Here is a 21,881-nt window from a genome sequence, read left to right on the forward strand (position 1 = left end):
ATGAAGCACATTTGAACGTACCCAGGACCTAGAGCAGAGAGTAGAAAAAGAGAGTGATGGGAATGATTTAAAGGTATGTCCACATTTCTGGAAAAGAGGCTGTTGACATTTGAGCTCCACAGTCAATCTAATTATACGCCTCCCTTCCGCGCTCCTGAAGCAATGTGTTGATTGGCTGCATTTGTTTATCGCTCAGTCCAAGTCACTTTGTTTGTTTCCCATTTGCAGAGCCAGGACTGTGTACGAAAACCAGAGCTTTTTGAGCACGCGCTGAACGGACAGCTAGTGGACCAAGAAAAGCAATTCACAGAATTTGGCAAAAAGTGTATTGGCTTAGAATCGCAGACTCTACCTTTAATCTTTAATCTCATTTGAGGTTTTTTTTAATGTTACTCACATACTGACACCTGATGGGGTCCTCCTGAACCAGCTCTCTCACCTGTCAGGCGAGACAGTCCAGGTTTTCACTCTTTCAAGTGCTCAATGATCACAGCTATCACACAGAGGACAGCCTCCCTGCCTTATACCCTCACCATTCAGCTGACTGACCTGACCCACACTCTCATCAGTCAGTAGTCAGAAGTACTGGACAGGGCCAGCGATGGGCTAACATCAAAGAGCTGCGTAAGAAATAGCAGTGTCTTACAGATCCATGTAATCTACACACACACACACACACACACACACACACACACACACACACACACACCTACAGCCTACTTTGAAGGCTGCTGATGGATCATCAGTGAAACATGATGAAACCTTCAGAGGGAATTACCTCATGCAATCCACAGCCCATCTACACCACACGGTATGTCCACAACCAGACTGAGATCAGATCGTGCACGGTCCCCATACGTGGAGTATCGCTGAGGATTTTCTCTCGGAGAGAGAAGAAAAGTCATAATCCCAGATGCATATCACAAGGAGGAGATTTTCCGAGGATTTCTTACGATAATCTTTCAATTACTGTAAATCATTTAAGATCCGCTTCAGGTGCACGGCTAAAGCTTTTCATTATCTGAATGTCTTTCATATAATGAAGGGTGCATCAGATATTACTGAGAGGGCACACTGTTCAATCAGTCTTAGTCGAGGGGTGCAATGTATCCCTATAACTGCTCCAAGACGTCAGAAATGGGTGAGCTAAATGAATGGGGCTAAGGAGGACTGCAGGGTTTATAGCAGTGTAAGTGCTCAGAAACAGACAGAACAGCCTGGGGAAAGCGCTCCTGCGGCTCAATGGGGAGAGCCAGGTGACAGGAAAACTGATGTCATGGGGTCGTTGGGGTCGAGGTCATGGTTCGAGGTCAGGGAACACACATACTGATGGAAAAATCTATGGCTGTGCTCGATTGGTCAAAAGAAAATTAGTCCTATGTCCTTTTTCTAACCACGATTTCCTTGACCTCAATAGAAAACGTCATGAGGTGTTAAGGAGAATTCATAATGACGAATCTCACTGCACTTATTAGGCTATGCAATTATGCGATGGCAAATGCTATTGATGTGGGTCATGGTCATTGATTGTTGTTACTATGGCCAGGAATAGTGGTATTCCATTATCTCCTTTCCTTTTGTCCAGTGTACCCTATGCTAAAGATAAGAACGCAAGCATTGAAGCGCCTTATTTTCACCACTGCTCAACAAGCTCTGATCCTGCCTTCCATTTAGATTCTTCCAGGTCGTTTCACTCTGTTAGGTGCTTCCTACGCAAAAAAAGACTATTTGACAGCATGTTATGTCTGTGCTACACTCTAAGTTACTTCAGATAAAAGCATCTGCTAAATCTAAATGAGAAGCCCCTGCTTCTAAATGACCTGCCACATGCTAGCGCTAGTTTTCGCTCACACAGAATAAGATGCTACTTTAACAGCTTTTGTGTGAAAACACTTGGATTGGTGTTGATGTTCTTCATCATGTCAGTGTCTAGAACAGCTGCTCATTTTAAAATTTGTGTTATGTCAAAGCTGTAAATGAGAGTGAAAGTGTATTTCCCTCTGTTATGATACCAATGTAGAGACAAATGCTCAGACAAAGGACGTTTTTTTTCTTCCTAATCTTGGCCCTCAAGGGCTCTCATCAAGAGCACACTCTATGCATCTCACCCGCGCAGTGTGTCTGACACGTTGTGAAACATTAGCCATGGATCTATTCCCAACACTGAAATAAACAAAGCCTTCCACCAGAACGCCATTCCCTCCTCTTCCTAGACGTCTAAGCATGAAACTTTCCAGTATAGAAACATGCCTTAAGGGCACCAGCATGGAGCCTGGCTCTGTCTGTCTCAGTACAACCCTTTGCATGGTTTGGAGCCTGGCACTGTCTGTTCGTGTTTAACCCTTTGCTGCTCTTGGTGGAGTCCAGCGTGAAGCACGTCTCTTTCATCCCTGTTCCTGTCTCTCAATGTGTCTTGAACCTGTCCTTTGGCTGTGTCTCAACACGTCTCTGTCCTCTCGGATGGTTGATGTTTGAGCTCAGCAGCTGATCAAATGATCCCCCCTCCCTTCTGTGCTGCGAAAGCATGTTAATCGTCTGGAAGTGGTTACGACTCAAAACAACAATGTTTGCTTCCCATTAACAAAACCAGGACTGTAAGAACACCACAGTTTGTTTTTGTCTGAGTGCATACACTGAGCAGAGAGCAGCAAGAGGACTGTAAAAAAAACCTAGCTAAATGTGAAAAAAATTGTCTTGGATTAGAATCGCAGACTGCACCTTTAAGGTGTAACTGGTTTTAAGCAATGGCTTCTCTTGAGGGAGTCTAGCAAGGGGCACGTTACTGTTTATCCCTGTTGAGGCCTTCCTCTGCTGTGGCTTCACTGTTACAACCCTGTAACAAGGCTGGCTCTTAGCTTTGTCACAAGAAACCGAAAATACACAATTGATCAAAAACACGAAGGTTTAGTCACAAATCTCTAATTACACAAAGTTTCAATTTCAATTTCAATTCCTATCCACCAATATCCAACAATTCAATCCACGCTCAACAACGTCCGTCTTCCTTCTTCCCCCTCGAATCCAGGAAAGTGCCAGCTCTTTAATGCACGGGGACACGCCCCCCTAGGTGGTTGATCACCCACACCTGGAAGACAGATAGATTGCAGCAACTCACGCACTCACATGGCCCACACAGTCATTCATGCACCGACACAAACAGTCAAATCGGCAAAGAGCAGACAAGCCCAAAGGGGTTCGTCACAACCCTTAACTATTTTCCGCCTAATTTCACTACCTTTACTCCTAAACTTCTATCTTGGTCAATATAAAAGGAAGCCATACATGCTATATGTTGACGGAAGCAGTTTATGAAACCTTCATTTTAAACCCAGATTACTTTACAATTGTTCAATGATGATTGGAAAGGGCTAGTCCTGATGTTTATTTTGACATGCTGTTTACGATGAGGCAATAAGTACTTCATGAGATATGGAACCAGGAGTAGGGGAAGGGCATGAATATCGAAGGAATTTGGACACAGGATGCACTGTAAGAGTTAAGGATGAGGAGTCTGCTTCAGTCCATCCCTGTGAGAGTTATTCAACCTTTCATCAGTGGACAGGCGGCTGGCTGGAGGCAGGCTTTTTCAGCGGTTTGTTTACATCTGACCTGACCGGACCTTTCTGTTTGTGTTTACCGCTGTGTCTGAAGGCCTGTATTACTCACCTCGCTCCATTGTTTTATTGATCACCGTGATGTTCAACACACGATCCTCAGTGGAACCCCAGAGTGGAGAATGTTTCATAACCCAGTGGACTGTTGGTATGTCAGTGTAACCCCAGTGGATTCAATTAAATTCAATTCAATTTTAGTTATATAGCACCAGTAACAAAGGGAAATTGTCTGTAAGCACTTTACAGACCCCCAGAGCCAGAACAGTGGGTACCTGAGTTCAACCCCAGTGGATTGTGGGTATCTGGGTGTAACCCCAGTGTTCATGCTTCGGGATCATCAGCCTGTAAGTGAAGATGTGCCACTTTTAAATCTCTCAAACCTCTTAAGACAGCTTCCCTTCAAGCTGTTTGCATCTTAGAAATAAAAAATACATGTACAGAGATGTCACTGGGCAGCATACTCATATGCGACACACACACACACACACACACACACACACACACACACACACACACACACACACACACACACACACACACACACACATGTGTGTACATCTATTTCAACGAATGCATAAACAAGTACACTTTATCTCTCTCTCTGTCTCTCTTAACACACATATGCCCATGTACAAACATGAACCTTCTTTAGGTATGCACACACACACACACACACACACATGCATATTTTCTCTCATTAGCATGGGTAAAGATGTCCTCTACCAGCTCAGGTGAAGGGATATGTAAGCCCTTGCATTGTGGCGCCTCTCTAAAGCCTCCCACTATCACAGCATCAGAGATGCCACCGGCCCCTTCCCAGGGGTAGATCGATAGCTAGATTGGATCAGCCAACCCTCCTATCAGTCATCTCCCTGCATTTACATAAACGGCTGCTCCACAAAACACACTATTTACCATCCTGACTGACAGACACACAGGGAGGAGAGACAGACATTACCCAGAATCCTCAGGGACAGGGGGAACAGAGACATGGAGAGCGAGGCTTTTACATGTAAGAAATCGAGAGAGAGGGAACCGGGTGTACAGCTACAGAAAGGCCAGGAGGTTCTCTGATGGACATTGTAAATTGAAACGGCCCTGTGTGGTCTGTGCTTTGAAATTGCTTTGCTTCCAGTCATCTATTAAAATTCCTGCAAAGCAGAAAGAAATAAAAAAACAAATGTCAGCAGGGTTAGAAAAAGAGGTGGCAGCACAATTATGTGTTTGTGAGATTACTGCCCAGTGCTGTGACAGCTATGGAAAACGTGTAACAAAAAAAGAGGTAAAGTCTGCTGTGTGTGTGGATGCGGGAGAGGCTTACTGTGGGGTTAGTTGGTGTTGGGGGGTTAACATGAGGGGGGGGGGGGGGGGGGGGACACTCCACCACTTCGCCCACACCCCCACCCAACCGCTCTGCTGCCAAAAGCACAGCAGCTTCGCATTACTACCTGCCCGGAGCCAGACAGCCCTACCCTCACGCCCACACCATCACACAATCCTCCACCAATGCCCCCACCCCCCCACCTCCCGAAAACCCAGATAGACTTAAATACACTCAGCGACGATACCAAACCATAGCTCTCATTGGTCCACACACACAGTAAACAGTTTTTGTGCATTATTTCGCCGCAATATTAATCTGTCAATCATCAGGCATCAAGGCTTTTGTTCTGAGGAGGAGACAGAGGTGTTAATGACTTTATTAGAGGAGATTACTGAGAGCAGTGCTGTCTCACTGACCTCATATCTCAGCACTCTACTGGAACTACAGCAGGGGGATTAAGGATCTAAAGTCAATACAGGAGTCTTCACTCTTTTATGATTCCATTGGCTGTCCAGGTTAGTATCCTCAGTCAGGTCCACGCACATGCACACGCACACGCACACGCACACGCACACGCACACGCATATATACTGTATATATTTATGTTTCATATGCTCCCTAAAGTATAGAGCTTTTTTTACCAACAATTCAACGGTATTCCCACATTATATAGATGAGTTCGATGTGTTTTCCGAATGAATGTACTGTGGATAGAGCACAGACATAGCAAAAGGTAAAGAACGATGTACACCTGCACGAATGACAGCAGTATAACAGCACCCTGAGAAGTCTTCAGGAACTGTGTTTGTCTTTTACGATACAATTTCAGCATGGTTGACACGGCTTAGGGCCCCGTGTGTGTGTCTGTGTGTGTCTGTGGGTGTGTGTGTCTGGCTGGAGCCTCTGCAGCTATAAATAAAGCTTTATTTCCTTCATCTCACAGGGGCTGCCTGCGTGGCAGAGGAGTGAGCGTAGAGACCAGGTATGTGTGTGTATGTGTGTGTGTCTGTGTTTCTGTGTGTATGTGTGTATGTGTGTGTATGTGTGTTTGTGTATGTGTGTGCATGTATGTGTGTGTGTGTTGTGTCTGAGACCATCCTGGGCTATGTGTGTGTGTGTGTGTGTGTGCTTGTGGGTGTGTGTGTGTGTGTGTGTGTGTATGTGTGTGTATGTGTGTTTGTGTGTATGTGTGTGTGTGTGTGTGTGTGTGTGTGTGTGTGTGTGTGTGTGTGTGTGTGTGTGTGCAGACACCCTTTGCTGTCAGAAACACAGGAAATAGCAGGCGAGGACAGAGGGAAGAGAAATCATTTCTCACTGATCATCCCATCACTCAAAAGAATGAGGAATCATGAACTCAGACACACCCAGACAGGAGGAATCATTACATTACATTTCATTCCTAAACCACTGGGAATCTGGAAATCATTGCATTGCATTACGTTTCAATGGTCCACTGGGAATCACTACATATACACTACGTATTTATCATACGGCTCTTCAGAATGTTCCATACCGTTGATTTGAATGGGCCCTCCCAACGTTCTTCCATAAATTAATTCCTGCTAACAGACTGCTGCGAAAAAATATAATGACCGCTGTCCTTGGCAACGGGTTTTTGTGCTTCTCATTCACATCTTTCATATCATTCCGCAAGAAGTGCGGTAATTTTAACGTAACAGACTCATGGTAATTTGAAGTCAGCAAGTAATTGGTTGCTATGCAAGACCTGAAACTTTAAACGGGACTCATGAAACGGCAACTAAATCATTAAAAAGAGGTATGTTGGAGGAATCGTTTTTGGCAAGTAACTGTATAATCGTATCGATTCCATGTAAAGTAATGATTCCAAGTGGTGTATTGGTGTCTTGTACTGTTATGTAATTTAATGTAGTGTAATGTCATTCAATGTATTTCTACCTTATATAATGATTCCCAATGGCTTTTTGTGAGAATGAAATTCTGCAAATCATTACACAATCATTGTGTAAGGGATAATGTATTGTGCGTCGGTCATTAGCCAAAAATAAATCCCGACTGGGCGAACAACACCCCGACGCACAGTACAATACACCAATACACCACTTGGAATCATTACTTTACATTCTTATCAAACAGTGATAATCATTGCATGATATTCCACACATTGCATTGCATTACAATAAACCACTAGGAATTATTACAATACATTTCAACATACCATTGAAATAGCATGATAACAGTGTGTTTACCTGTGGTGCCAGGTGGACCTGAAACACCTCTGAGGAGACACAAACAGGTCGGAGAGGTGAGTTTGTCCTAGTAATAGAGGAGCACACAGGAGGACCCTCTCTAGTGATAGAGGAGCACACAGGACCATCTCTAGTGATAGAGGAGCACACAGGACCCTCTCTAGTGATAGAGGAACACACAGGACCCTCTCTAGTGATAGAGGAGCACACAGGACCCTCTCTAGTGCTAGAGGAGCACACAGGACCCTGATAGAGGAGCACACAGGACCCTCTCTAGTGATAGAGGAGCACACAGGACCATCTCTAGTGATAGAGGAGCACACAGGACCCTCTCTAGTGATAGAGGAACACACAGGACCCTCTCTAGTGATAGAGGAGCACACAGGACCCTCTCTAGTGATAGAGGAGCACACAGGACCCTGATAGAGGAGCACACAGGACCCTTTCTAGTGATAGAAGAGAACACAGGACCCTGATAGAGGAGCACACAGGACCCTCTCTAGTGATAGAGGAGCACACAGGACCCTGATAGAGGAGCACACAGGACCCTTTCTAGTGATAGAGGAGCACACAGCACCCTCTCTAGTGATAGAGGAGCACACAGGATCCTTTCTAGTGATAGAGGAGCACACAGCACCCTCTCTAGTGATAGAGGAGCACACAGGATCCTCTCTAGGGATAGAGGAGCACACAGGACCCTCTCTAGTGATATAAAAGCACACAGGAGGACCTCTCTAGTGATAGAGGAGCACACAGGACCCTCTCTAGTGATAGAGGAGCACACAGGACCCTGATAGAGGAGCACACAGGACCCTGATAGAGGAGCACACAGGACCCTTTCTAGTGATAGAAGAGAACACAGGACCCTGATAGAGGAGCACACAGGACCCTCTCTAGTGATAGAAGAGAACACAGGACCCTGATAGAGGAGCACACAGGACCCTTTATAGTGATAGAGGAGCACACAGCACCCTCTCTAGTGATAGAGGAACACACAGGACCCTCTCTAGTGATAGAGGAGCACACAGGACCCTCTCTAGTGATAGAGGAACACACAGGACCCTGATAGAGGAGCACACAGGACCCTCTCTAGTGATAGAGGAACACACAGGACCCTGATAGACGAGCACACAGGACCCTCTCTAGTGATAGAGGAATTCACAGGAGGACCTCTCTAGCGATAGAGGAACACAGGCCAAACAGACTCATCCTGAGAGGAGAGTTTTCCTTAATTACTATTGTTGATCAGCAGAGAGAATCTGGTATGTTCCAGGGCAAGGGGCTTAGGGTAGAACAGGGTATTTTCAGTCATTGTCTAGTGAGTGAGAAAGTGAGAAGGCAGACAGAGTGCATCTGTATGAGTCAACAGTGGGAGTAGTTTGCTTACTTACTTCTACATTGCTCTATTTTGCTTTGTTGTTTGTTTTTGTATGTTTGTACATGCTATTTGTATGTACATAAAACACCTTTCCTTCAAGTGCTATTCGTGGCGAAGCTACAGCAGGCTTCTCGGCCTATCTTTACCACTCATCTGATGCAGGAGGGCACAGACCAATCGTAAGAGGAGAGGTTTCAATAGGTCAAATGATATGTACAGGAGGCAGACAAACCCCTCCAAAGAAAAAGGCTTTCCCTCGTTCATGTGTTACAGGAGCACACAGATCCGTCTAGGGAGCATAGGAGGCTCTCCCCAGTGCAGGCAGAGAAAGGTCAGGTGTACTGCGGTGATAAATAAATAAAGGCCTGGCTTTAGGAGGTGCTGCGAGCACAGGCTGTGCTCCTGCAGAGAGAGGATCCCACAGATGAACACTAAAGCTGATGCCACAGGAGTTCCTGACTCGTGGCCTCTGGGTTAAACAGAGTTTTATACCACACCACACGACCCTGGGTGAAACACAGTACTATACCTTAGTGCACTCCCTTTGATGATACACACCTTTATAACACAGTACTCGCCTTTGAGTTGGACGCAGTACTATACCACAATAGTGCCCTCTGGGTTTAATACAGTTTCATTTTTACAATACACTCCTTTGGGTCACAGTTATTTGGTCAGACAAAGAACACAATTTTGGATTAAACATAGTAGTATACCAAATAACATTCCTGTAAAGTACTCACAGCACTTTGCAACATCACAGTCCTGTAAATTAAACACCACACTTTACCACGGCACAGGCCTGTGAATTAAAGACAGCAGTATGTGACATCACAGTCCTGTTTATTAAACGCTGCACTGTAGCATATCATAGTCCTGTAAATTAAGCACAGCACTATACAACATCACAGTCCTGTAAATTAAACACTGCACTTTACCACGGCACAGGCCTGTAAATGAAACACTGCACTTTACCACATCACCATCTTGTGAATTAAGCCCCATACTCTAGCATAGCAAAGTCCTGTAAATTAAACACCTTCCTTTTACCACATCACAGTCCCTCATATTAAACACCTTCTTCCTCTTCTCTTCTTTCACATGACTCTCTGCTACCCCTGACACTTGACTGCAATCCTGACTTTTATTATTTTAACACAGGCATCCCACTATTGTCCATTAGCACTCACTAACCCAACATTGATAGTCAACTGGGAATGCAATTGACATGTTCTGATAAAGTTGAGAAATTACTCCAGGGGTTCCATGCTATGTGGAGATTAATTGCATAAAAACACTTTCCCTCTTGAAATAGCATGGGCAAAATGTTGATTGCTTTCAAATAAAGTGAAATATCTCGTAGACATTAGTAATACACTACTAAATACATCCAGCCACCTAAAATTGGTCCGGTTATTGAGCTCCTACTGAGCCAGAGGCTGTAAGTTTCAGAAATAACAAATAATTAAAAAAAATAACAGTCCATTCAGAGTCCTCTCCAATGTCACGTTGCACAGACCTACTCTCAGTCCTAGTGGTGTAAAGGCGAAGGCCGATGCTGGACGTGCTCCTCTCAAATTCATCCTTTACCCCTGTAGTGCTGCAGAGAAGTGGAAAGAGACAGAGAGTGGGGAGAAGGAGGGCCAGAGAGAGAGATGAAGAGACAGAGAGAAATAGGTAGACAGAGAGGGCATAAAGAGAGGGTAAGAGAGTTAAAGAGAAAGAGGATTGAAAGATAGAGTGAGTGAGAGAACATTGTGAGAGAGGGTAAAAGCAATAGATAGCGATAGAGAGTTGAGGGTGAATGTAAGTGTGTGTGTGTGTGTGTGTGTGTGTGTTAGAGTGAAAAAGAGAGCAGAAGAGAGGGTGAGTTTATGTGTGTGTGTGTGTGTGTGAGTGTGTGTGTGTGTGTGTGTGTGTGTGTGTGTGTGTGTGTATGAATAAGAGTGGGAAAGAGAGAAGGAGAGAGGTGTGTGTATGTGTTTACGCGTGAGAGAGAGTATATGAGTGTATATGTGTGTTAGTGAGAAAGAGAGAGAGCGAGAGAGAGGTAGAGGGTGGGAGAGAAAGAGAGATGATGGAAGAGAAAGAGAGAGAAAGAGAGAGAGGGGAACAGGGGCACTTGTCAGGGTGCTTCACTGCTCCATGCATGGAAACTGAAGCAGACAGATGCTGATGTCAGGATGGATTCAGATTTGGGAGGTCTGAGAGAAACACACTGAGCTCTGTCACACAGAATTAGCTGCTGCTGTTCCACACATACACACACCACACACACACACGCACACAACACAAACACATACACATACACACAGAGTCCACAAATACACACAAACACAAATTACAAATATACACAGATGTATACACACACACAAACACAAATTACAAATATACACAGATGTATACACACACACAATCACCAGTAATGCAAACACACAACACAAAAAGTTTAATCTCTCACACACACACATACACACACAAACACACACACACGCATTAATGTGAATGGTAGGTTTGTCTGAGTTTATATGTTCAGTGAAGTTTGACCTTGTGTAGTGCTCAGCAGGCAATGTTATAATATGATGTAGTATGTAGTCTCATGGCGTTTGCATCATTCCTCATTTTGGGTATTTAATTACAGCGGACTGTTACTCCTTATCTAGTGGCACTCTGAAGGCTTGTTCTTAGAGTCGTACACGCACGACCCCGACTGATAGAGAAGAGACTGACTCATGCTACCAAAGACTCCAGAAATAGACTGTAGAACAGCCTTCAGCACACTGGCAGAACACATACACACACACAGACACACACACGCATGAACTCACACACGCATGAACTCAGACACACTCAAGAACACAAGCAAATACACATGCAAACACACAGATAAAAACAGACACACAAGCAAACATACAACTGCGTACATGCACATGCACACACACACACACTCACACACACACACACACACACACACACCCACACCCCCCCACACACACACACACACACACACACCTACACACACACACACACAACCACACACACACGCCATACTGTGTATATTCAAAGGTAACTCACTCACTTTCTATGTAGTAGCTAGGCAACCAAGGCCAGCATGAAATGTAATAAGTGCAGAAGGAAAATGAGCCAGTAGAGGTGAGCATAGTGGAAAGTTTGCTGAGAACTCAGCTTCAAACTGGACTGGAAAATGAGCACTGACAACCTCAAGTCGACACACTCAGAGAGAGAGAGAGAGAGAGAGAGAGATTTGGGGTTAATGTAACTAGACTTTCTCAGCACAATGAGTAAATACATAGATACAATACTATATAGTTAATATAAATAGTTTGCCTATCAATCTCCAGCCGATCTGTGGGCTTCCTTAACCCGAAGGAAAAGATGTTTTCCAGACCGCTATATGGATTTGTGTTTGTGTTTGTAGTTTGGAGAAAAACGGTGCATCATTTCAGAAAATGGGTTTGAGCGATCAGGGGAAAAGTGTAAAAATTGCAGCATTTGCTCCAGTCTCCTGCACTGCATATATCTCAGCACTGCACAGGCCGCCCCGGGCATAGCGCACACTTCCCAGATAAGCCCTGCCAAACACGTATGCCTTTCTCCAGACATCAGAACATAACACAACACAACAAACATCAGACACAGACACTTGGTAAATGAAGTTCCCTGCCTGTGAAATTGTGTTGTTTACCACCGTTCGTCGTCAGCATTTTACAAGCCAGACTTCAAAGGTACAGTAAGTAGTTTCTGTTCTAAACAATACTGCTGTCACAACCGGCAGTGTGATTATGAGCTTGTCACCTGCTTCTTAAGGCTAAAAATGTCAGCACTTCTGCCTCCCTGGCTGTCAGTAATTGTCCGCCATTGTGTATGAGCTGAAAGAATTGTGCCTCCAGCTCACCAGAGCAGGCAGATGATTGCTGCCACAAACAAGGTACTCAAACATACATTAAGTTGTTTTTAAGAACATCTTTTTGTCTAAGACATTTGCCACTGAAACAGAATCTGGTCTTGTAAGATTGTGAGTCAAAACCTATCAAGTCTTTCACTCCGACTTTTACAAGGAAAACAAATAAACAAACAAAAAGCCTCAAATCCAAATGTAAATCTCTGCACTGCTGTAAGTGAGACAGGCAGAGGGATCCATGAGGTCGATCCCTCTCCGCCTGGTGAAGGTTTAATCTTCTCCTCTCCAGGCTGTCAATAGATTGAGGGGGTGTGAAAAAGCCTGTGCGCACTAACAAGGCAAACGTCCACAGCTGCAGGGGAAGACAGCTACTGCTGCTGCTGCTACCGCCACTCTTATCACTGAAGCCACTGCAGGGCTCAGGCATTCATCTGGCAGAAGAGCTCAGGTCATAGTTTGGTTCCTTTATTGGAAATGTGCTCTTTCATGTCTCCATCACTCAGTATAAGCAATACTAGCACAGAGATTAGCCCCTCATTGGACCCAATCTACTGCATTGTCAGGACAGCAGCCTGACAGAATCTCTGTTCCATTTCATCACATCCCCAGGCCCTCTGTTCCATTTCCTCAGGTCCTTCTGCTGTCAAAAGATTTGTGATTGTATTGTGTATGTGAGTGTGTCTGTGTGTGTGTGTATCTGTGTGTGTGAGTGTGTGTCTGTGTGTCTGTGTCTGTGTGTGTGTGTGTGTGTGTGTGTGTGTGTGTGTTTTTGTGGGTCATGGGTCAAGTGAATGTGTTCTCTTACATCAGACTCCTGCTTGTCTGTGACCCTCTCCATGTATACATGTTACCAAACCATCTGCTTAAGGTCTGACCAGACCTGACTTATCTTCTCTGCTTCACGGTGTAGTGTTGCCTATTTGCTCTCTTTGAACTGTAGTGATGGTTTATTCTCTCGGCTCTCTCTTTTCATGTCAGAGTCAGCCTTTGGTTTGATGGGAGGGGATTTATTGAAGATGGAGAGTGGTAGTGGTTGGTTCTCCATGATGCATTACAAGCCTTATTTTACATATGCCTACTCTCAAGGGAAGCCACATGTCTGTTTAGAGCTATTTAACATGTGCGTGTGTTTCTCATCCCCCCACTCTCCTTCTCAGCATTGCATAAATCACTCCAACTATACTGGATTATAATCTAGACTGCATCTTTAAGTGCCTTAAAAGGTACTCAGAGGTGTGCAGTGAGAAGGTGGAATGCTGATTTATCATTTAAATGACCACGGAAAGGTTCCCTCTGATTGTATAATGTTTCGGCCTAAAGGAATCAAATTTCAAATCTAAGTTAGAAAATTAAATTTCCAAATAATAGTAGTTACGACATTTAGCTGCTATTTCCTAGGAATGTAAGTGTGAATGTGATGATTTTTACAGCACAGAGTTGAATGTATGTTGAGTGGTTCTGTAGGCTGCTCCGAGACCTCTTGAGCGTGTTGAGAGCTATGTTCCAGGTCAGAGTTGATCACCCTTCTTCGTCCTGGCTGGATTATTCATACACATCACTCTTTAATGCCTCTTAATGAATAATGTATTAGAGTTGTAATGATAAGTACCTGGCCATTACCAACCGGCAATCAGATTGATGGGCGACGGAAGCGGCAGGTCCAGCGCCCCGTCGTCAGCCCTCTGGTGGATTAATGCCCACGTGTTAATTTATGGAGCTGGACACTCAGGCAGGGCCCGGCTCAGCCCAGCGCCACAGAGCATGCAGGGGGAGCAGGTGGCATTGGTGTTGGGCTTCATCTGTTTAACGGGTCCATGCTGATGCCCGGCTGCTGTAGCTGTTTGTTCCCGTGAATCTGAAACAAAACAGTTATGATTTTACCGCTGCACTCATATCACAAGACGGCAGCAGTCAGGAAACACAGAAAATAACCAAAAACCCAACATCATGTGCCTGTAAAGAACCCTACGCATGTAGGATCACCTTTGATGAATAAATACCGATTGCAGTATTGCATTACTGTAAAAGTTGTAAAATAAATATATTTATTTGAAAATAAATATTGATAATCTGACAATTTAACAAGGTGGGAAGCAGGACTATGGTAGTGAGGGTGGAAAAGCAGCATCAAACATGTGAGTGACATAGAACACGGAGGGACATAGAACATGGAGGGACATAGAACATTGAGTGACATAGAACACGGAGGGACATAGAACATGGAGGGACATAGAACATTGAGTGACATAGACACGGAGGGACGACATAGAACACGGAGGGACATGGAACATTGAGTGACATAGAACACGGAGGGACATAGAACCCTGAGGGACATAGAACATTGAGTGACATAGAACACGGAAGGACATAGAACACGGAGGGACATAGAACATTGAGTGACATACAACATGGAGGGACATAGAACACGGAGGGATATAGAACATTGAGTGACATAGAACACAGAGGGACATAGAACACGGAGGGTCATAGAACACTGAGGGACACAGAACACTGAGTGACATAGAAAACGGAGGGACATAGAAAGGCTGTGAGGACATGCGGCATCAGTTTTTTACCCCTCTCCCAGCTCCACACTTTTTTCGACCTACAATGGCCCAAATGCGTAAGTTTGGAGGGAGAAAGGTCAAAGTTCAAGTCTTGATTTATCAGGGAGAGTGAGGGTCTAATTATTATGTGACTAGCCTGAGATTCAAGGCCTGTTTTTTTCTGTAACACCAGTGGTAAATTGCTTGGTTTCTCTTGTTCCTACAGTTGAAACTAATTTGACTGGTGATGACATGCTCTGTATGATTTGCGAGTGACATCCTCGTGACAACCTCATCTCCTGTATTTTTATGGACTTATTTTCGCTTGTTGGCATAAAATTACTTCTGCAAATCCTGTGCCACGTTTTCCATTAGCATAGAGATTTCCACTGAAGGAGTGTGCTTCCTGAAGATCAGTATGAGTTGAATCTATGTGTGTGTATTTGTGTGCATGTAAACATGTGTGTGTAAGAGTATTTGATTGCATGTTGGTGAACATGCATATGTATTTGTGAATATCTACTGTGTGTGTGTGTGTGTGTGTGTGTGTGTGTGTGTGTGTGTGTGTGTGTGTGTGTGTGTGTGTGTGTGTTAGGATGTGAGTGGTGTGTTCCTTTCATTCATATGCTGCACAAGCACAGAAACACGCAAGCACACACACAGACACATACACACATATCGAGTAGCAATTCTGTTTCTGTGAAGATGTTTGTTCCCATCTCATTCAAGAAGAGACACACTCAAAAGGCTTCTTGTGATCAATAATGTTTCACAGAATGAATGGACTGAAGAAAGAAAGAAAGAACCGATATTCCCAGATTTCATGCCCAGTACCCCTGATCTGTGACAGATTTAGTGTGTGGGTGTGTGTGCGTGTGCGTGTTTTGGTATGTGTGTGTGTGTGTGTGTGTGTGTTTTGGTATGTGTGTGTGTGTGTGTGTGTGTGTGTATGTGTGTCTGCATATCTCTGAGGTCCTATTCCTGAGGCCACAATGAAGTGCTCTGTCTGCCCTAGAGGATGGGAGCCTACTGGCACGGCTGCCTGCCTGCCTGCCTGCCTGCCTGCCTGATACAGACTCTATGTAATTGCTATCACAACACTGCATGACAATAGGTGAGTTTGTCCTCTCCGGTGTCTGTCCTGTCTTTATTCTGCACACAGAGACCTGGGAGAACAGCAGCAGTGTTTCAAATACCACAACACAACCCCCTCCTCCACCCCCCCCCCCCCCCCCCCCCCACACACACGTAAAAGAAAAACTCACCCCAGGCAAGGTCTTTTTGCTTGCTTACAATGTTTCTGCCTCTGAGGGCTACTGCTCGCCGGTTGGATTTCACACTGTTTCAGTTCAATGCTACTGCCAGGCTTTATGATTAATGCACTCTGCTGTACTGTACAGACCGTCCTTTCCCTTCCTCATAGGGAATAGGGTTGTGAGGTTCCCTGGCCCCTCGCCACACACACCACGTTGGCGTGCACACCTGCCGAGCCTGACAGGTAACTTCACACAGACATAGCCTCACCTAGCTAGCGGACACTCACCAGACGATTCTGACAGGCACCTTCAAACAGACTACCTCACGCAGCCAGAGGACACACACCTGAGCTCACGCAGTGGACCTGGAGTCCTGAGGGACCTGATAGTAATTTAGGGCCTTATATGGAAGTAAAAGCTTCATGTGTGATTCTGATTTAGACATGCACTGGGCACATGATGCAGGATGGGTACATGATGCATGACAAAAAAAGAGGGCCATAGTCTGGAAGCAAAAGCCTCATACACATCTCATACACACACACACACACACACGCACACACACACACACATACACACACACACACACACACACACGCACACACACACACACACACACACACACACACACACACACACACACACACACACACACACACACACACATACACACACACACCAAAAATCTTGCTGACATTTATACATTTAAACTGTAGCTCAGTGTGATCTGAATATGAATGGCTTCTTCGTGGAGAAAAATCCATCTGTCAGTGGTTTTTGTGTATGGAATTTAAATGCACCTCCCCATACATAAGCAGAAACAGCCCTACCATTATAAGCAGTTGTCAAAACATTCTTTTCTCATGAAAGAAGTAAAGAAAATGATACGGCCAAAAACAAACAGTACATGCTTTACAGTTGTGATAGTCACAGTGAATCTAATCCATGATTATTATGTAATGGCACAGAATAACTTGTTTTCCTTTCCATGGTATGAGTTGCTGACAGCATTGACTTCTCCTCATTGCTGTATGGTCTAGTTTAGAGTGACACCTCCACATCCACTCATCTGTTAGTGACCCCACAGCTGTCAAACATGGGGTCCGAGCTAAACAACTGGTGAGGAAGGTCCACCTGTTTTAAATGTTAATCCTATACATCATGTGGCATTGCATTCATTTCATAGTGACCCCTACTGGTGTGAAACATGTGGCATTAACTGTGCACCTTTACTGTGTTTTTTCAAAAGGTCATATTCTTACTTAACATAACATAACATAACAACAACTAAATCAGAGCCATTCTCCCCCTCACCCGTCATCAGGCAAGACTTGTTTGATAGTTAAACGCTGATGGGACACCTTTGAAATAGGGCGCAGTAAATGTTCTAATGCTCCTGCGGCTCCAAAAGCACTGTGATAACAACAACAACATAATGGCTTTGATACTCAGGCGTAAAAAAGGGAAACGGACATCTGTACTCATTTTAAGTTACTTTGGTTGAAAAGTAAACAAACAAGTGCTAAACAAATACATTGCAAGAGTAAATGTTATGACACCCTAGCAAATGTGAGCTGAAAATGGAAACTTGACAAAAGCCACAGCATACTGCAGACACGGCTCTGTTCGATCATGACGTCAGGATGAGTGACTTCTGTGTAAATTGTAAAGTGATGAGTCCGGTTCATTCCCTCTTCCTCGCGTGCTAATCAGACAGATGCACATGGCTGTGGTGAGAAAGGCATAATAAGATGGAACAGAGGTAGCACTGCAGAGTGGTGCTGATTGTAATGCTAACTATGGCTGAAGGCTTACAGTGGGCAGTCTGTGTTTCTGTGTGTGTGTGTGTGTGTTTGCGTGTGTGTGTCGTCTTGTGTAATCCTATAGCTCTGGAGCCTTTCTCTCTCTTTCTCTGACGCTTGTCACATCACCAACAGTGGATCACTTCTGTTCTCCCTGTGAACTCACTCTATTTTTAACCGAGCCAAGGCGGCCTTCTGGTGAGCACATGGTCTTTCATCTCATGCCTTACTGCCGTGGTCTTCACAAGTTTGCAAAGCCAGACAAACTGTAATGGTACACACAGAGAGATTCTCTGGAGATTAGCATAGACTATATCAAAACATATACTGGTGCATTAAATAAAACATGGTGGTTGTATTGTGTCGTTTGTATACCATGCGGTAACAGTCTTGACAAGCCTTAACTCTAAATAGTAGAAAAAAAGTAGATTTCATTTAGAAAAAAAACAAACAAACAAACAATAAAACACTGCTTTGGTCAATGTCCTGGTTTGTGCTTCTAGGTAATCGATCAGTTAGCCACTCATTATTCTGCCTGCAGGAATACAGTCAAGCCTCTCCTGTCAGTCCAAAACATATCTCTTTAAAAGCTTCTTTATCTGAGCTGAATCAATAGAAGATAACCTCAGAGACCTCCAAGATTGACAACTGTCCCTCCTAGCTGAACTCTGAAAGGGGAGGTCTGCTGTTCTAATCCAATCCACTTTTGTCAAATTCGGCAAATTGCTCCTCAGGCTTCTCTAGCTGTCAGATTGTGTGTGAGTGCTCAAAAATAACAAGAAAACCTTTGGTGTTCGAACACAGTCCTAGCTTTCTAAATGGTAGACAAACAAAATGGCTCGGATCGAGCCATGCACAGTTCATCAACTCATCACTTCAGGAGCATGCAAGGGAGGGGTGTAACATGATTGGCTGTTGAGCTCAAATATCATCAACCTGTCTCTAGAATTGCGTACTGTACTTTTTCGTTGGTGATGCAAGGATGGTGTGTTGGGGGAAGTATGTGATGCTGGTGTGTTGAGGAAGTTATTTGAAGATGATTTGAGGATGGTGTGTTGGGTGAATGTTATGTATTTATTCAAGGACACCGTGCTGGGTGGAAAGATAGTCCTCTTCCTCTCTCCTCTCTCTCCCTTCCTGCATGAGTGTGCGCTTTATAAATAGAATAATAAGGGGCCGTGTCAGGGTGCAGGTTGCAGCGGCAGCAGCGGTGGTGGTGGGGAGGTGCTGGGTAGCGGGAGCGGGAGCTGGATCTGGCGTTGTGTGTGTGATTAATGGAGCGGAGCGGTAATGAAGGAGGCTGCGCCCTCCCTGTTCTCCGTCTGGGTTAAAGCCTCCACCCATCAGCGCCTTAATGATCAGTCACACGATGCTACAGTTAACCTGCCACAAAACTCTCTCCCTCCAGCCACGCTTCCAGTGGGGACCAATTAAAATATCAGGTAGAGATTATTTATATTCACACAAAACAGAACCAAGCCCTGCCGGGGAAGAAAGGAGGGAAAGAGAAAGTCAAAGACAGAGAGGGGGACTCACCTTAATGGCTTATTTAAACAACTGCCTTTCATCATACACTTCTGAGTCTGGAGAGCTCATCAGTTGGAAGCTGTGTGGTGTGGTGGTGTAGATTTGTTTTGGCTCAGGTTGTGTTTAAGTGGTGTGACTTTGTGGTGGTGCTGTGTGTGATATAGGGATGTGTGGCTTTTTTGAAGTGTGGAGTGTGGTATAGTGAGGGAATGGTTTGAGATGAGTGTAATCCAACCCAGAACTGGACTAGTAGATGTGGGTGGACCAGTAGAACTCAATGGACCAGTAGAACTAAGTGGACCAGAAGAACTCAATGGACCAGTAGAACTTGATGGTTCAGTAGAACTCAATGGATCAGCAGAACTTAGTGAATCAGTAGAACTCAGTGGACCAGTAGAACTAAGTGAACCAGTAGAACTCAATGGATCAGTAGAACTTATTGAATCAGTAAAACTCAGTGGATCAGTAGAACTCAGTGGACCAGTAGAACTTGCTGGATAAGTAGAACTTAGTGAACCAGTAGAACTCAAGTAGGACCACTGAACAGTTGCATAAGAGGATGTACGATTCGCGATTTGAGGACATTACACAAGCATTTCTGCTTAACGATGCAAGACAGTTTGTAGACTACAAAATGACCTTCTACATGCTATGTGTTCAAGATCAAAGATGACTATTAAGGATGTTCACCACATCAACAGCACCAAGGAGTTAGTGAGAGAAAGGCTTCAATGTGTATGTCTCCAGTTCTATCGATAAATACGAAAGTAAGTTATCTAGTTTAGGAGCTACCTAACATAAATCGCCACCATTAGCTACCTGGCTAAGCAGCTAACTTTGATACCTTATATAGATCAACAAACCTTGCAGTTGGATGGAAGATCAATTTGGAAGTTAATTTGTTTGTCAGTTCTAAACCAGTTCTGTTCCAATTATGTTCTGGGTATTTGATGTACGATAGGTTATGTAACTCTATAACATTAACATCACATAAACGTTACCTGCCTTCTAGGTAGCAATCAAATATCTTACCCCAGAAGCTGGTTGTGGCATCTGTTGTTCTTTGCTGTGTGTTCAGTTTCAGTTATCTGCATCTGCAACAGCATGTTCAGTATTCACTAGTATTGTACAAACTATATTTGAACAAGAGAAATAACCTATATTTGTTCTCTTTTCTATGACGTTGATGGCTTTATAAGGCTAAGACTACTACTCTGATCATCTTTCTCATTTAAGCTAATGTGTTAGTGTCGGCTATATGATTGTTACATGACTGACATGATGTTACATGATGTATGATGGTGAGGATGATGATGATGATGGTGATGATGATGATTGAGGTCTGCTCTCCTGTGCAGATGAGTGATACTGAGTGTTCGAGTGTGGTGGGAGCCATAATGTTTCACTGCCATACCAGACTGCACACTAGACACAACCCTCACCTGAACAGTGCTGCTGTTCGCCCAGTCCGAGTTTCAAAGAGACGGAGCAACGTTGGCACAAGCCAAGAATGATGGTCAGTCTAAGAGCACAATAAAACCACTTTCAAGCAAGGATTTGCTATGTGTTTTTACAGTCTACCTTTATAGTAAATCTATGTCACGCAAAGCTGATTTGGTATGTGTGCACCCAATGATTTTTTAAAGACCATTTCTATTACTTCTATTATTTATAGGGCGTGAAGCCAGGCCGGGTCAGTGACATGGTTATGATGTCTATCGGGCCATAGCAGAGGACTGCTGCTAATGGTGCTAGTAATTATGTCTTGTTATTTCATAGCCTATTAAAAAAAAAACTGTGATTTTCTTCCAGCGTAAAATTATTTTTTCTAATTTGAATATGAAATGAAATTCCAAAAAAAGGACCACACTATACAAAGCTATGCCGGGGGAGCTACCTGATCCTATTGTCTTTAAAGTGGATGACTTTAAATGTATTCATCACCTCCATGGCAATCATTGCTGGTGGGTTGAACTCAGCATTTAGTAAAGTTCAGGAAGGCAGTTCCATCCCTTACCAGCACCCAGTTCCAGGGAACTGGATCATCTTATTCCTCCCAGATTCCCCTCCACCACAACCTCTGCCTCTAGATGGTTACAGGTCAGAGTTTACTAGCTGCCAGTTTAAGTGTAGTCTCCAACAACAGCTACATCTACAATCACTAGAAACTCATTTGGATATGGCCAGGAAACCAGAGGTTGCTACAAGGCAGCAGAGTGTCTCTGTCAAGAGGCATAGAGTCACATCAACCCCCTTCAGGCAGATTTACCATGTCCGCAGGGTC

This window comes from Sprattus sprattus, assembly GCF_963457725.1.
Source record: "Sprattus sprattus genome assembly, chromosome: 11".
Taxonomy (NCBI): Eukaryota; Metazoa; Chordata; class Actinopteri; order Clupeiformes; family Clupeidae; genus Sprattus; species Sprattus sprattus.